At 45.0% G+C, this 16,917-nt stretch overlaps 1 long non-coding RNA gene across 1 annotated transcript in view; it reads right to left on the minus strand.

Moving 5' to 3' along the window:
* Positions 1–4,808: 4,808 nt before the first annotated feature.
* Positions 4,809–16,917, minus strand: part of LOC118018851 — a 65,815-nt gene continuing 53,706 nt past the window's right edge. The window contains exon 3 of the long non-coding RNA XR_004681503.1: positions 4,809–5,605. This is a non-coding gene — a long non-coding RNA (uncharacterized LOC118018851). The remainder of the gene's footprint in view (positions 5,606–16,917) is intronic.

Consider the following 16,917-nt stretch of genomic DNA (forward strand, 5'->3'; position numbering starts at 1 on the left):
CAAAGCTCTTGCTTTGAATTTTGAAGAGTCTTCTCTACAAACAGATCTCTTTGTGGTTCCACTACATGCCCATCAACCTTGTGTGTTTGAGCACACATTGCTGCATTCACACCTCTTCAACACAGGAGTAAGTCACAAAACCCAAACTCCTATAACGTTTTGTTTGGGGGTCTCTCATCACCACACAATCTATAAGTGTGTCCCCATTTTTCAAAGTGTTCTTTTTACTATAGAAAGAACTATATAAAATAGTTCTTTTAAACTATCCTCTGTAGTTTCAAAGCTCAAACCACCAATAAAGAGTTTTCTCAATTGCTCTGGTTCCTTTGGATCATGGCCCTCCGTTTTGAGACCAGACTTGCCTCCTCCAATTTGAGTTCAATATCATAATATTTTACAGATGAAGAAACTAGGCTCAGAGTGATTGGATAACCTGCCCCTATAATAAAAGGGAAGGCAAGCAAGAGTAATACTAGGTAGACACAACCAGCAAGTGGTAGAAGGTGTTTCTAGGTGTTTCTTTTATACGATGTTGCCTAGAAATCAGACCAAAGTTCTGCCTTCAAGAGCTTTTAACTTGGAGAAGGAACCAAAATATATAGCATGTAGGGAGAATCATAGTATGTAGTAGAAAGCGTGAAGTGCTATAAGACTTGTCCAGATGGCAAGTTGTAGGAGTTCAGAGGAGAGTGGAAATTACTTCCAAACGGGGTTGTACCCTTTAAACGTATACAATATTGTATGTCAATTATATATCAATAAAGTCCAAAACAAATCTTTGTGAAAACTAGCATTAGGCATACTTCAGAGCTGTTGGGTGTGGAGTTGGTAGCTAGGAAGGGAAAAAAGTCATGGTGGTGAAACGGGATGGGCAGGAGCACAAAAATGAGAGTTTTTTTGGTTGGAGTGACGTTTATAAAGGAGATTTGAGGAAAATAACTTTGGAAAGAGAGATTGGGATTAAATCTTGGAGGGTCTTCGTTTTATGACCAATGAGTTGTATTCTACCTGCAGAGGGAAGCCATTAAATATTTTTGAGGTGAGAACTGACAGAAATCAGGGAAAAATGCAGGCAAAAGCCTGGGATTTAACTCTGAAAGTTGTGTCTCATTGGAAATTCAGATGAGGATTAAAAAAATGCTGTAATTGGCCTTAAAAAAAAACAAAACAGTGAAGAAAAACTAATCATTCCTATATTGTTTGAGCTCAACAATGAGATATACTTGAAATTACAGAATAATGTCAAGCTCTTGCTTGAATTTTGAAGTTAGAATTATTAGCACATATCTTACACAAATATACTTTCAACTGCCTACTTTTCCAAATGGAAAAATTTCCCTAAATATATGGGCTCTTTTTTTCATGATCATTCCCTCCTTCCCCCCACCCAGGAGAAAAAACGAATTAAATTTAAATTCTCCTTCATGACAGAAATGAAAGACTAAGGGATAAGATTTTGTCAAGCAGGATTGAGTTTGGGAGGGCCAAGAGCCATTGTGATATCAAATATTTTTTTCACCCCCTGAGAACCAATTTCTGTCCTCTAGGGCACAATATTGCCCCCATTGGGAATGCATGATGTAGACCTAAGCTTGCTTTGGCATACTATTTTTTTTTAAGATTTTATTTATTTATTCGAGAGAGAGCAAGCAAGCGAATGAGAGAGCACAAGCAGGGGAGGGGCAGAGGGAGAGGGAGAAACAGACTCCCCACTGGGCAGGGCTCCTGATGCGGGGCTTGATCGCAGGACCCTGAGATCATGACCTGAGCCGAAGGCAAATGCTCAACCAACTGAGACACCCAGGCACCCCTGCTATTTTGATAGACACAGTGGAAACTCTAATGTCTGGTGAGGTCTGTGTCATAGAAAGGGAGGACAGATACAGCCTCCAAGCCCAGTAGGCTGACAATTGAGAGATGCCACCTGGGAGGTTGGATGCAGAGATCACACAGAAAACCTAGCAACTATCAGGAAGGACAATCTTGTCAGAGTATCATGGTCAGTAACATGTTGGTTGATCATATTTCCTTCTAGCTACCAGTTCTTCCTATAAAATAATTTTTATTATTATTTTTTTTTTACTATACATTCTGCCAGGTGATGGCAGTAGAAAAGTCAAGAGAATGCTCTATGTAGAGCACACAAAACAAAACATGCAGGTGATCATCAATATAATGTACTTCTGAAGCCTTGGGATTAGTTTCTCCAACCTCCCTCACTCATAATGGTGATATTCCTTTATGTGATAGCTGTGAAAATATTCATTTTATCCAACTAGATAGACATTGTTTGGAGAAACCTCAATTACAATGATTTAAAAATATAATCATCAACAATTTAAAAGATTAGAGTGGTTGAGTATATAGTTTTTAAAAAAATTGTTTGTTGGATGTGTCTATCGCTTGAAGAATGTCCCGTGTCTTTATGCCCAATGAACAACCTTCCAGAAATTCTACCACAATGCCTTCCTTTCCATTGATGAGTATGAGGGTGCTGCTTCTAGGCTGGTTTTCTACAGAGCTCAAAATGCAATGGTCCTTGTGGGGGAAATGAATGGGGATGCTGTTTTACAAAGAAAAAAGAAATGAACACCTTTCCTCCCCTTTTACCACCCTTGAATATGTGAGAAAAAAAAAAAAAAAAGCCTAGTTTTATTGTGTTGTTATTTGTAGTTTCCCAGGAGCAAAAAAGTATTGTTTAACTTGAGGAGTCTATTTTTTTTACTGGAATAACAAGATGTCACTGGGAGAACATTACTTTATTGAAAAGTGTTTTTTTGTTTGTTTGTTTTGTTTTGTTTTTTTTGAGTCTGATCAGGCTAAGGAAATAGCAATATTTAAGAACAGCTATAGAGGATCATTAAGGGATTGTCTGATGTTTCTGCCAGTTCTGCTGATAACCTGTGGGCTGCTTTATTATTTAAACCTCTATATGCTTGAAGGCTCCTTTTTCTGACATTGAGGCAACTCTTCCTAAACCACCCGAATACAAAAAGGATTTTTTAGGTGACTGTGGAGTCTTCCCTGCCAGTTCTCATGCAAAAACAGCACCTTGATTCATCCTGGGCCAGACAGGCTCCTTGCGTCTTTTAGGAGACAGACTCTTTTGAATTGGAGAGAGTAAAGCTCCGTGGTGATATCTACTCTCCAGTAGGCTCTGAGCACTAAAGGCTCCAGCCACGCATGGCCTGATTGGGAGCTGTGAAGTCTCAAGGATGCTGCATATATTCCTATGACCAGGTTCTAGAATAGCAGCTGTGACCCACACAGCCCATGGAATGAGAGAAATTCTGGGCTTAGCTCCAAACTTTCTATGTTGTAAACTCTCTTCAGTTTTTCCTATAAGTCATGGTCTTTATGGCCAATGCATTTGTTTTGTTTTTGGTGTGTGTGTGTGTGTGTGTGTGTGTTTTGCATAGTTTTGAAGCTCAGAGGGCATTGCAAAAACTCTCTATAATCAAACAATATTTATTAAGAAAAATCTTTCCATGGGTGTTTTACCAGGTGGTCCACAAAGAGAATTATATAGGCACACCCATAATTTGGAGGGGTCTATGGAATCATTCAGGCAGTCCTTGACAGGCAAATGTTAATATAAAAACAACCAGACTGATACTCAGTCAGTCTGTCTGGGGGTGGCCATACTGGTCACTTTATTGCTGCTTTCTTTCCCGACAGTCGTTATCTGTGCTGTATCTGTTGCTCGATATTTTAGTTCCCTTCCCTGAAACATATACATTATCTGGTAAGTCTATGTCGTATCTGTTTTGAAGTGCATTTAGTAGCGCTTGGATGATGTGCCTAGTACTTTAAAAACACCAGCTTTGTAGAGCTAAATTTTCACTAACAAGCTCTTCTCTCCTTAGTCCAAAAGCAACATAATATAGAACAGAGAGCAGGACCAAGAGTCAGAAATGCTGGCTCTGCCAAGCAGGTGGCATGTGGAACTCACCAGGCTCTAGAACTGGGTTGCTGGCTCTAGGCACGGCTCTGCATTTCGCTAGCGCATAGCCTGGGGCAGCTACTTGCTGTAAGATGGGATACAGATAACGACTACCCCATAGGTCGAATGAGTCAACTTACATAAAGAACTTAGAAGAGTGTCTGGCTTGACAGTAAGTGCTCTATGAAGATCTGTGATACGGCTTTCATCCTGGCTTTTTCACAGAGGAGCAAGAGGGGGAACCTCTCTGCGTGTCAGTCTCATATGAACAACGGACTAAATTCTCTGAAACCATGGAGCTTTATTGTTTGTTTCTAAGTAAGTCACCTTGCAAACACCTAGAAGTCACTCAGAGTAAGGGATCATATAATTTATCATCAAAACAGGACAGTTTTCGGCTTGAATGGAGATGCTATTAATAATTAAGATCTCTGGGGACGCCTGGGTGGCTCAGTCGGTGAAGCATCTGCCTTTGGCTCTGGTCATGATCCCGGGGTCCTGGGATCGAGCCCCGCATCGGGCTCCTTGCGCAGCGGGGAGCCTGCTTCTCCCTCTGCCCCTCCCCCACGGCTTGTGCTCTCTTTCTCTCTGTTTCTCTCTGTCAAATAAATAAATAAAATCTTAAAAAAAATTAATTAAGATCTCTGGGATACCGGGCATCAGCCAGGCCAGTGTGTTGGATCCACATACAGCAGGTAATGCTGTGAGCCATTCGTAGACTAGAGATGGGGATTCTGTCTTTGGAAATTCAAGGAGGTGGGTATATTGTTTCAAAGTATAAGGGTGGCATTTAAATGGCACACAACTGAAACAACAATTTCCGAAGTGTGCCCTACTGCTCCGTCTCACACTTTTTGCAAAGTCGCCCTTCATTTTTTCCTGTGTCACAGGCAGAAGAGGGATCAATATCACTAAAGAAACAGACTTGGATAGACGTTAAGTTATGTGGATTTTTATTTCTGCTGAGTTTTCTGCTATAAAGCTACCTCCACTATCCCGAGAGAAGCAGTTTTCCCCATTACTGATGGAAAGTTAAGTCTCCTCATAAGGAGGATTTCCCTTCCAGAAATCCAAAACGAGAAAAAGTATCAGACAAGGCGATTTTGTGCCAGTGAACAGCCCTTTCCAAAGATTTGAACGGAATAATTTGTTTTTCATGGTTTATAAGTAGCAGATAAAACCTACATGGAAAAATGGACAAGAAGCAATGGAAAATAAGACACAGTATCTGGAATCGTAACTTTAAAAAGCAATTTGTTTTATTTCAGCCATGCCCAGAAATCACTTGAGGTTAACAAGTGAGTATTTCTATTGGAAGAATCAGCTACAATTAGGTCACCAACTTAGAGAAGATGTAGGCGGAAGTTTAAGTACCCAGTCTATCATTATAAAGGTACTTTATCAGCAAAACCGTCAGTCACGGATTGTTGACTTAAAATGATTAAGAGGGTAAAATATCAAAGAGGAAGATGAAGAGTTTGTGGAAAGACCCCTGTTAAGATCAGGAGCAGCTGAGGGTCTCAATATGAGAAAGTTGTGCATTCCTTGGGGAGCAGGTTTTGAGTTCCTTGACTTCGACATCAATCTGATGTGAAACAATAGAAACTCGCCTCCTCTTGCAGTCCTTGCTCTGGATACACAAGCCCAGTCCACACACTTAATCTGGTGGTGACAAACGACAAATGTGTTATTGTTTAGGATGATGGAGACATGGTAATACTCTTCTGATTTCCCACTGAAAGGTGGATGTGAAAATCTCTAACAGTACTATTCAAACTTCTCATTAAACAATCAACAACAAACAAGTAAAAATCTGGAGCCCTTGGACCTGGCATCCATGGATAGATTCTGTGTGAATCATCTTAGCTCACCTGGGAATGGATTATTTTTTTTCCCTAGAAGTGTATTTGAGAATCTGAAAAGATTTCATTGTTAGTTTGGCGTCTCACATTACATTACTGACGGGTTTAATAATGACTAGATTTGACAAATCTTTGGATCCATATGAGCCATGGAATTCAGAAGAACATTATTTCCTGCTATATTAATAACTGATTTTTTTGCAGTGGATTTTACTTGGTAACTCATTTGATCCATTTGGTTTGATCATTTAGGTATTTCAAGCTACCAAATAGGGCCTTAAGTTTCACAATGGCTGATTCTATTTCCTTAGCAACCAAATGGTTCCAAGACCTATTTTTTTGGTATCTGTACGTCATTGCCATTAGCACAGTGGGAACCCCCCTCTCAAACTTTTCTACTGCTTGAACAAAAGCCTGAAAGGATGGGTCTGAGAACAGCTGCTGAACACATAGCTGTAATATGAGGCTGAAATGTTCATTGCCAGCAGTTAGCTGGGTGCATTCATTAGTATGTGTCCATGCTGAAGACAGTCATGCAGACAGAAGGTGCTTCGTTTTATCCAGCAACCATTCAGTGCCTTGTTCCATTTCCTTTACCACATGCATATTCGTGTTTATCTTCTTGAATCACTAAAACTATAAAACACTGTCCTTTTTCCTATCAAAGATTCAAAAAATATCTTTTGCCACGTTTTAGGTATAGAGAATTCTTTTCAGGACCGACTTTTAAATCCAGTGTTCTCATGGAACTACATTGATATCAGATGTTAGGATGAAGGAAGCTTACTATTGATGGAAGTGTGGCTCTTATGAGGGTCCGAGGTCATCCCAAGGCTCAGTTATAAAATCAGAATATACTAGTGTTTTTGTGTGTGTGTGTGTGTGTGTGTGTGTGTGTGAGAGAGAGAGAGAGAGAGAGAGAGACTGGGTTGTGAAAGCTACCATCCACTAGACTCTTAGCCTCATTGTCAAGTTGTCAAGTTTTGCTTCTTTATGACTAAAAGAATCTAACTCGTGGAAAAAAATTGGTAATATCTCCATTTTTAAAAATATGACATGAATTCAGAGAAGTTAAGTCCTCTCCCAAGATCTCACAGTCAAGAGGTGGTAGAGCTAAAATTTGAAGACTGGTTGGCCTGTTGCCAAAGTCTAGTACACTTTATGCCGTTTCCCAAGGAACGTTCTCTTCAGGAACATTCTAAACACCTGTTTCTGTGTCCTTTGCAGTTCTTTCTCCCAGCTCACAGATGTCAGGGTGCAAATGGAGAAGGTGCTAATTGTAGATGTTGTCAACCAGCAAGTGAATGAGCTAGAATTTTTGGAGGATTAAGCCCTTATTGGACACCCAAATCACACCTTACGCATAGGTCTTTTCCCTTAATATGGCTTCTAGAAAGGTTAAGTATTAGAAGCTCTAGTGATGGTGTGAATCATAGGAAGTGCTCAGCTAAAATACTGAATGAGTCATTCTTTCCAGAAACATTGGCATTTATTTCTTTAAAACTCTTGATAGAATTTTATAGATGGGGTAGAATAAAAGTTACTTAAAATTTACTACTACTACTAAATACTAAAATAAATGTACTACTATTAATAATGAATAGCTTTCATTTTTTGACAAGCTGTTATCAACATGTTGAATTATTTGCTTATCAAAACATCCGATAGCATGCCACATGCCTTCTGGGTATAAAATAAATTCTCAGTACAATAAATGCAGTCGTACATAATCTTTTAACTGTCTGATCTCACTCACACAATCTGTGTTGTGTTCTGGGTCCACAACAAACCTGGTTCTTGGATAGCTAGCAGGTTTTAGAACCTGGATAGAGGTGGGATACATAGAACCTAGCCTGCAGCTGGATGTGGGGGTGAAGGGTGGTGTCATCAAAGTCAGTTCTGAAGGTTTAACCCTGGCGACTAAGGGCCTGGTGGTGCCATTGCCAGAAAGACGAAAGGTGGAAAGTCTGAGAAAAGATGGTAAATTCAATATAAGACACATTTGCCCTAGGTTTCTTGAGGTGACGTCCTGATGGATGTGTTCAGGAGCCAGTTGAAGACCCGTCACAGCTCTGAGATGGGCTTGCCTGGAAGGCTAGCATTGCCCATCATTGGCCTACAGTGTTCGAGGCAGGAGTATGGAGATTCCCGAAGGAGAAAAGGTGGACCAGAAAGAGAAGAGAGTCTAAAACAGTGTCTAGGACTCATCTGGGGTAAGGGAGAGGGAAGAATAGCAGAAAAGGAATTGTGAAAAGAGTAGAAATAATGAGACAAGAAATCACCACAGTGTGAGAAAACAGGGCCAAGGGATGGGATGATTTTTTTTCTTTTTTCAAAAGATGAGATGGCCTAGACTACTGGTCCTAGAGGAGCAAATAAGTTAGCTCAATCACGCTAACTGTGCACCAGAGTGTCCCAATGAGGGCAGAAAGAAGGGAGGAAAGTGCGAAGAATCCCAGAGTTACACACGGTCTGCCACATAGCTTATCTGTGGAGGAGACCGTCACAGTGGCTACAACTCTTTGGTGTGCTGTGGAGGAGAAATGGTTTGTAACCCACTATTCCAAAGGAAGTGGGGGCAACAGGAAGAGGAGAAGGAATTTCTGAGTGAACAAGAAAGGCATTTTAAGACAAGAGACATGGCTGGTGGAATGGGACCAAGAGCAGAGGAGAACTGAGAAGGAAGAGGGATGGATGAAGAGCTGACATAGCAGGTTCCAGAGGAAGCAGGAGGCTTTGAGTGGGGAGCACATTACTTGCCGCATCTCTGGAAAGGGGTGGAACAAATACAATATTCTTCAGACAGAAGGCACATAAGGGCACAGCTAGACGGTATCTCAGGAAGAAGTGAACACGTGCTTTCCTTAGTACTCACTACTCTTCTCAAGAATACAAGGGTGGAGGGTCTTCCCAGAGGAGAAGCTATCTGGGAACAGCTCCTAAAGATAGAGCTTGATAGGGTGTTTTGGATGGATAAATTGAGCATTGAATGCAGAGGTTAGAATAAAATAATTTGTGTCAAAGTGGTTTTGTGATTCCAACAATACTTAGAATACTGAGAATAAAAGCAGAGAAAGTAAGTTGCAGGGTGTGTACAAGGGAAGTGACTTGCGGCAGTCATTCTGTGTGACCCAGTAGTGACAGCAAGGAACTTGGAACTCAGCTGAAAGGCAGAGGGTATTTCATATGAATATGAGGTCAAAAGCCATTTATTTCCCCATGGCCCCATCACAGTGCCTTGCCATAGGGTTGATGTGGGTGGGGAGTTACAGGCTATTGGTATGATGGAGTCTAGGGTCAGGCCCATTATGGCGGGAAGATTATCAAGGGTCCTTGCCTGAGAGGAGAGGTGGCCAGAGGCATCTGGGGTCACCATGAAGGTGGCAAGTACAGTCAGTAGGGGTGAGGATGGTAGACTGAAAGGAGTAAAAGCTGTGAATGGAGGAACATTCCAGAATGTGAGATCGTGGAGATGGTACGATTTTCACTTGGAAAGCCAGCAGCCTATGGCGAGCATTAAAACACTTCAAGGCCAATGGTGCTTCACCCCCATCCTGATTCCCTTCTCCAAAGGTTGCGTTTCTCTAAACACATTTAGAGAAATGTGTTTGGTGGTCTCTCTGAGATACAACAGTTTTAACCAGACTCTTTACACTGAAAATTTATGTCTTTGGATGCTGCCCACTGTTTCACTTTCTAGCCCCCTCCACGTTAACTTTAACGCTCTTGCCCAGCCACGTGTCACAGATGTTTTCTCAGCCATGAAAGTTGAAAGGTCAAGATTCAGCATCATTCACAAAGATTTCGGTGTGTGGAGGAGGTTCCAAAATCAAGGCCAGGAATTACTAATTCCACAAGATGGGGCAGGAGGTGATGTGGGAGAAACAGCAAATGAGTCATGGTCCCTAGAGTGTCCCCCAAATATTCCCGTCTACCTGGAATCTCAGAATATGACCTATTTGGAAAGAAGGTCTTTGTGGACGTGATTAGTTTGAGTCGTACCGGATTAAGGTGGGCTCTGAATCTAATGACTGTGTCTTCGTAAGAAGACACACAGAGACACAGGGAGAGTGTCATGGGAAGACAGGGACAGAGCTTGGGGTGCTGCAGCTACAATCCACGGGGTATCAAGGGTTGCCAGGAGCCACCAGAAGCAAGGAGGGATTCTTCCCTAGAGCCTCAAATGGGGGCGTGACCCTACCAACACTTTGGTTGTGGACTTCCAGCCTCTAGAACTGACACAACACATTTCTGCTGTTTTAAACCATCCCGTTTGTGAAAATTTGTTACAGCAACCCTAGGAAACCAATACAGTCTTCTGACCCTGATGACTAAGCTTTTCACTGCCCAGCTGGAAGCTTCTCCCAGAAGGCCATGTTGCCCCTGGAGCCTGTCCCGATGTAACCGGAGTGATTTAGTCTCGGGAAGCCTCGTCCCAGAAGGCTCCATGCCCAGGTCAATGTATTTCTTCGGCCCGCCCTTGTCATTACCACGTTCTGACTTACATCTTTGCTCCTTTGAACTTCAATCAATGGCCGCCCCAGGGACGTTGTTTTGACTACGCCGACGTTTTCTAAACTCCCCACTGTGTGGTTTCCAGGTCAGACAGTCAGGCTTTGTTCTGTGACTCACCGCCCAAAGAGTCAATTAAATCTCGCTCGGCTGCCTTGCGGCCTGGCTTCAGTGGCTTAGTGAGAACAGGGGCATTTAGAGAGTTCCTGAGGAGAGCCAGACGTGATGGGGGGGGGAGGACTCAGTGCTGACACAGGGCAGGGGACACAGATTAGGGAGCTCAGGACGGTGGTGACAAATGAAGGCACCAGGAGCTCAGCTTCCCGGCTTGGAAAGGAGCGGTGGATTCCTGACACACTATCTCTGGACCCGAAAGAGAAAGTGAGGGGCCTTGGAAATCACTCTGGAGAGGCTGCTATGAAGGGGAGAAGAGACATGTGTTAGCACCACCGTCCTTCCACCGCAGGGATGGCAAAGAATCACAGTGTGAGTCTGGCCGTGATCTTTATGGTGGGAGGCTTCCTTTGAAGTCTGACATCACTGAAAAAATTCTCATAAAACCGAAAAGGAAAAAAAGAGTATCTCATCCTGGCTAGGAGTGCACCACAGAATATGGAAATGAGAAACGGTTACAGCTCGCACAGGAATGGGCAGAACCTGAAGTCCCTTGGGAAGAGAAAGGGAAAAGAAAAAGCAAGATTTCTTGAAGGGCCTGGAAAGTGCTACCTTGGTGGCAGGCTTGCTCCCAGGGGAAAAGTCCTGTGTGAGGCCAGGAGACCCAGACAGAGGACCAGCTCCCACCCTGAGTGCCCAGGGGGGCCCTGGGCAAGTCACAGAGACTCTAGGGGACTCTAGAAATCTAGACGATTCTCGCTGGCCCTCCCTTCCCTTGCAGGATCGTGTGGGGCTCGGAGGAGACACAGCGTGTGAAATCACTCTGTACATTTCTAAGCATCCTATAAATAAATACAGAAAAGTAAGGACTGGTACCCACTGAAGCTGGTCCCAGGATGCCTTAGGTAAACCATTTACCCGCACCATGTCAGGCACCAGCTAAGTGGGGGGCTAAGGATCTCCACAGAAGCCCAGCTCCAGGACCCCTGGTGGGTTGGGACTATTCCTTCTTCCCTTGAATCAGCGACACAGCCAGGAGGAAACAGGCAAGCACAGAGACAGAGACTGGTGTTGCTCCCTTTCCAGAGCATCAGGAGGGCAGTCCCGTGCCACACCGCTGTCCCAGAGGCTGCTCCTTTGGGCCACGAGCCCAGAAGAGCCAGCACGGCGCACAGCCCAGGGGAGGGGATGGCCCAGGCCCAGCCACCCAGTGTGCAGCCCTGGCCCATGCTTTTCTCTGAGCTACCGCATCACCGAGTGCTTGAAAAAACTGTGCCGTGAGCACTCACATTTCTTCCTTAGGCTGCAAGGGCCTGTCTTTTCATTTCCATCCACCAAAATTTCCTAGATGCTCCCTCTGCCATGAAACCTGATCTGAGCCTGCCTTAGTGCATTTCATGTCCCCTGGGCCACCACACCTTGTTAGTTCTGCTCATGGCTTGCATCAGTCCTCCCCTGCCCATCCGCTAACTGTAAAGCTTGGTAATGATTCCACTTAGGATGATGATTATTTGGGTGGCCTTCTCTCATGCCCTAATCTTGTCTCAGATGCAACACTCTGCATGTGATGGTTAACAGTTAGTGGATTCTGATACAGTAGCTACTAGTGGGCAGGGCAGCTTTGAGCCCCTGGGAAGGAGACCAGGGGGTGTCTACCCAGGCTCTGGGGCTCCCAGATCCTCAAAAGGGAGTGGTACCAACAGGTGTGGGTTCAAGTAAGTGGGGAGATCCAGAACACCTGTCTTTGGTGCCCTAAACTCTCCTTATAGTGACCTTTGTACTCTACCTTATTTGGGGCAGCCTCTTACTTAGTTTGTACTAAAGTGTAAATGACTAATGGTTTATCCTTCCCTGGGAGAGCTGCCTTCTCAGAGCTTAGGTAAACTTGGAGATTAAGGCCTGAAGCCTAATTACCCCCTTGGGCAGCTGCGTGGCATGATGTACCCCTCGATTAATGTACTTTTTCTCAGTCCAGACTGTTTAGGCCACTCTGAGGGTGATTCCTTTCTCTCTGGACTCTCCTTCCCCAGCCTAACTTGAAAGACATGAAATCCACCCAAAGTGGCTTCAGGGAAAAGTATGGAAGTCTGTGGGCTGAAGGCCTGTCTGTTCTGGCATAATTTAAATGTCTTTGTGCTGTAAAAATGGAAATGTCTAATAAGAGTTCTTACTGTGCTCTTCGGCTTGCTATGGACAGTGGTGCAAAGGAAACCTCAGGGTTCAGGTTGTAACAAGGCTGCATTCCCTTCTGCAGATCCCTGGAGACTCCCTGGGTCCCACCTACCACATCTGCAGAATAGGGAGAGGTGGATCACTGGATATGTTTTCAGGCACCAGATGACTCCTCATCTGTCGGGGGTCCTGCTCAGAGGGTGGCAAGCAGGAGGAAATGAAATGACATGCACAGAACACCCAGCTCAGCAGTGGAAATGCAGTAAATGAGCTATTTTTTTACAATTGCTAGGGTCATTTCCTGTTCTCAGCTATGACTCTAGGATTTATTTTTCTGTTTAAGGACTAACTTGAAATTCTGAGATTCTATCCCTTTGCTGTTTTACTGAACGGCTCCCTTCCTGAGAGGTTGCTCTTTATGTCACTTTCATTTGGAGAAGCCCTGACCATCTGGAAGGACCAGATGGGAAAATGCATCAGGGTGATGCATCAATAGATCAATTGGGGGAGGGGGGTTCCTTTTTTCAACCAGAAACTCTACCATGAGTTTGCTTGTGATGTAAGTAAGACCTGGACCCTACTAACCAGGGGAGGCTTGCAGACAAGGTGATTCCTTCCGGAAGCTTCCCCAGGTAAGAGCAGGAATCTTTGGAACAGTAGAGCTGCATGTGTCATAGTGGGTCACCATAGTGGGTCACCATCTAGGCCTCTTATCAAAGAGAACAATGAGTGGGTGTTGGCTACACTGGGGAAAAATCGGCAAAAATGATAGGTCTAGTCATCAAGGTAGATCGGAAGGATGGGTTTTAGTCAAAAGCTTTCAAGATGGTGAGCTTCAGTTTCCTGTGGCTATTGTATCATGAACCAGGATGCCTCCATTCATGGATACAACTGAGAGACAGAATGGATTTTTGTTGACATTTTCCATAGAAATGCACAAAAGCTCAGCAACTTTGTCATAGGACGTACCAGCACTGTGCTTCATTTAGGATGAGAACGCCTTGGATAACTCATATATCTGCTCCAAGGGCTGGACAACAGTGAGGCATTCTGACCAGCCAGGAGTTTAGGGAGCTGATGAGACCCCCGAGAGCTCCCTTGCCCCTTCTATCATGTGAGGTTTCAATGAGAAGACAGTCAGCTACGAACCAGGAAGAAGATTCTCACTAGACACAGACACTGTCAGCACGGTGATCTTGGACTTCCCAGCTTCCAGAATGGTGAGAAATAAATTTCTGGTGTTCATACACCACCCAGTCTATAGTATTTCGGTGACAGAAGACCAAATGGACTAAGACAGTTGAGAGCTAGAAGTGACCTTGGATGCTTCCCCTGGCTGCAGGGCTAGGAAAGCCCAGGGGCTTGGCCCCTGTGACTCCGCCTCACCTGCCTCTCCTCTTATATCTCAGCTGCATCCTTGCCTTGGGCTTTAGCCATCCTGACCGACTGGGCTTTTTCTGAATCTGCCAGTTCCCTTCCTGCCCCCAGGTCTTTGAACTCGCCCTTACCTCCACCCAAAACTCCTTTTCCTCTCTCTTCCCTTGGCTAAATTCTCCTAGGTAAAGAGTAGTCCCATCTGCCATCACCTTCCTTGGACGGATTGGGTGTCCCATCCTATGCTTCCTGGTTGGTGCTGGGGGTCAATTCCCTTGCCTGTCACCCCCCCCGCCCCCCCGCCGTGGGATCCTTGATGACAGGGCTATCCACTGACCTCTGTGAATCATCTACGGGCACTTACTTTATCTTACCGACTACATAACTCTCATTATGTGCCAGTCGCCATTCCGAGCGCATCACCGATATCAGTGCCTTTAGCCCAATCAGGCAGGGCTACTACCGTTCCTATTTTGCAGGCGAGGAAGTAGATGCACCAAGAGTTATGTGACTTGCCTGAGGTCACACAGTTGATAAGTGGTGAATGGGAGAGTAACTCTTGTGTCCTTAGGGACCAAACTGAGTTGAGTCGCGTCTCCCAAAGTTCACGCCCACGCAGAAACTCAGAGCATGACCTTCTAGATACGATGGGGTCATACTAGCTCTAAATCCAGTGACTGGTGTCATTCCGAGAAGAGAAAACATGGACACACAGAGGAAAGAAAGACGGCCATGGTCAAGGGCAGAGAGATTGTGGTGATGCAGCCCGAAGCCAGAGAATACCATCGCTGGTAAGCAGCAGAAGCAAGAAGGCGGCACGCAAAGAGTCCCCCTCAAGCCTTCAGAGGTGGGGTGGCCCTGCTTGATTTCAGGTCTCTGGCATCTGGCACCGTGAGAGAGAAAAAGATTTCTGTTTTCGGCCACCCAGTTTGTGGTCATTTGTGACGGCAGCCATAGGAAAGTAATAAAGTACCTGGCAGAGAGCGGAGGGGATGGTTTTCTCTAGGGCCGGTGGCGTCCCCACCCAGGACGGGAATTTGTGCCTGGTGATGGGCGTGGTGGGAGATTCCCAGGCTGCTCACACACAGCATGGGCCTGCCAGTCCCTTCATGATCCCGCACTTTGGGAGGGACACGGTGTTGGGCACAAGACAGGAGCCTGGGGCACATGCCAGGCAGCTGGACTTTGGGAAGGCTGAGAGTAACAACCCAGTGCCTCGATTTTCCTTTTTAGCAAACGGGGACTCTACGGGAACATGAGCCAGGCACGGTTCGAGGGCCTGGGGCTGCAACAGGCAAAGAGGTTGGCCACAGTCTCTGTCTCCAGGAAATGAGCATTCTGGGGGACAAGCCCATGAATCAGTCCCTGAACAAACAAGTGATGATTTCCGAGAGCGGTCGGATAGGAAGAAAAATCTCCTTCTCAAAAGATACAAAGGTTTCACGAAAGGAAACATGATAGATAAAAACTCAAAGCCAAATTAAACGGTGATGTCCTTGGTCCTTGTCAAGGATCCCACATCCACACGAATGTTTGTGTGGTATCCAGGCAGGGCTCAGACTCAGATGGTCATTGGCTGGCCGGGCTGGGCTTTAGAGGACAGCTTACCTTGGGGTCAGACTGGCTGTCCAAGTCTACTTTCTCCATTGTGGGGCCAGCAGCAATGAAAAGGATGACTGGACAGGCAGTCTGCCCAGACCTCAGGAAGAGCAGAGACTCCCCTGGGCCGGTTCCCCAGGCTGAGCTGGCAGCGAGGCGGGCAGTTCCCTGAAAGGGCCACTCTTCCGCCCTGCCAGGAAGAGAGTCTGGGGGGGCCTTTGGGGAGCACCCGAGCGAGGTGCTGGGCACCAGACATGCCTCTGGTCTGGCAGATGCCATCACCCCTGAGCTCTCAGGTGGCTTCTCTGAGAAAGAGGCGTGGAGCCAATTTCAGGAGCTTTCAAAACTTCCAGGAAGAACAAAAGGCAAACTTTCTTTCTTTCTTTTTTCTTTTTTTTTAAGTTTTTATTTATTTATTTGACAGAAAGAGAGCACAAGCAGGGGGAGCGGCAGAGGGAGAGGGAAAAGCAGACTCCCTGCTGAGCAGGGAGCCTGATGTGGGACTCGATCCCAGGACCCTGAGATTAGGACCTGAGCCAAAGGCAGACACTCAACCGACTGAGCCACTAATATGTAAGACCTAATACGTAAGACCTAATACATAAGCCTTAGAGATACCCCCACCATAAACATGGATACTCTTAAATGCAAGCAAAGTGACTCAGCTGTAGAACAAGGTGATATAAAAATACAAGGTACCAGTAATCATGGGATAATAGAAATCACTATTTTAAAATAGATCAATTTTGGAGAGGAGCAATTCTGGGATCAAACAGAACTGCGCCTCAGTAACTTTCCACCTGAGACGTCTTTTCTGGTCAAACACCCCCTCTCTGATCCACTGCAGGGTTGGAGGAGAAGATCGGTCTATTTGCTTGTCTCTAGACACACATGGTGACTGAGGAATTGGGGGGCTGCAGGGGGAAAGACCTGGAATAAATGCAGTGCTCTAACTTTTTCCATACCCATCACTGAGATTCCCCACTTCCTAATTTCCCTAAAAGCTGATTTGTCTCATATCCTTTGAAGTCAGGCACATGGCTTTGGCGGAAGTCCTGTTCCCTTTGAGATGCCTGGTGGGATATGCCGAATGTTCTCAAGAGCTCGCTGTGCACCGGGAGAAAGTTCCTCTCCCTTTAGTGAGTGGGGAAGGACACAGAAGGCTGAGATGGTAGGAAACGTGGGAACTTGTCACTTTGACAATCATCAGATCACTGACTGGTTCCAGAGCAATGGGAAAAACAAAATTTCTTCACCATTGCCGTTCAGATCTTTCTTTCTTTCTTTCTTTCTTTCTTTCTTTCTTTCTTTCTTTCTTTCTTTCTTTCTTTCTTTCTTTCT

The sequence above is a fragment of the Mirounga leonina genome, unplaced genomic scaffold, assembly GCF_011800145.1.
Source record: "Mirounga leonina isolate KUSES-001 unplaced genomic scaffold, KU_Mleo_1.0 Mir_172, whole genome shotgun sequence".
NCBI classification, from domain to species: Eukaryota; Metazoa; Chordata; class Mammalia; order Carnivora; family Phocidae; genus Mirounga; species Mirounga leonina.